Genomic DNA, 1,023 nt, shown 5'->3' with positions numbered 1-1,023 from the left:
GACCCGGCGGCCTAGGTCTATTATCAATGTAGTTTACCATTTCTTGTTGATCGTCCGTTTCTTTCATACAACTCCAATTTTCATGTGACCAACCACACCCTTCACAATCCATAACCGAGACTGTTTTTGTCATTTCCAATTTTTTTATTTTTGAAGAAAGGGCCTCGAGTTGGGCTTGTAAAGAAGTGCTTTCATCGACCTTATGGGCGCCCGGGGCAATGGATTTATTCCCCCGGGGGGTGTGCCATTGAAAATTGGTCTGAGCAATTTCCTCAATTTGATTATATATTTCGTGCGGGCGTTGATTACCTAAAAGTCCCCCGGAGCTAGAATCAAGTGTTTGCCTTGTGTGTGGTAACAATCCATTATAGAAAGTGGATACTTGTTGCCATATCGCAAGGCCGTGATGTGGACACTTGCGTAATAACTCCTTGAACCTTTCCCAAGTTTCATATAAGGATTCCCCGTCCTCTTGTGAATATGTATTAATTTCAGTCATTAATTTAGCAGTTTTAGCGGGAGGGAAATACTTATATAGAAATTTTTGGGCTAGTTCATCCCAGGTGTTTACCGATCCAGCTGGGAGGGCATTGAGCCAAGCTTTCGCTTGGTCTATTAGTGAGAAAGGAAACATACGGAGGCGGATGGCGTCATTTGATGCTCCGTTGATCCGAAAGGTATCACATATTTCTAAGAAATTAGTGATATGTAGATGGGGATCCTCGTCCGCAAGCCCATGGAAGGTTGCGGAGTTTTGGAGCATTTGTATCAAATGCGGCCGAAGTTCGAAGTTATTAGCTTCAACATTCGGAGCATTGATAGCGGCGCCTAGGTTACCTACGGTGGGTCGTAGATAATCCATGAGGGTACGTTGGTCCGCCATTGGAGGTGGATCACCCGAAACCTTCCCTTGGTTTTTAGCTTTTAATCTTTTTCTGAGAAAGTGTTCGGGTTCTTCTAGAGGTTCTTTTATGTCCTTATTAGAACTGGAGCTCATACACTATGTAAGATTGGCGTCGGGTT

General features: G+C 43.9%; 1 non-coding gene across 1 annotated transcript; it reads left to right on the top strand.

Annotated features, from left to right (window-relative positions):
• Positions 1-398: 398 nt before the first annotated feature.
• LOC118488515 lies at positions 399-505 on the top strand. The gene has a single exon (XR_004885057.1). It is a non-coding gene; the product is annotated as a small nucleolar RNA R71 (small nucleolar RNA).
• Positions 506-1,023: the final 518 nt, after the last annotated feature.

Source organism: Helianthus annuus, chromosome 16 (assembly GCF_002127325.2).
Source record: "Helianthus annuus cultivar XRQ/B chromosome 16, HanXRQr2.0-SUNRISE, whole genome shotgun sequence".
Taxonomy (NCBI): domain Eukaryota; kingdom Viridiplantae; phylum Streptophyta; class Magnoliopsida; order Asterales; family Asteraceae; genus Helianthus; species Helianthus annuus.
This window is presented reverse-complemented; position numbering and strand designations above follow the sequence as displayed.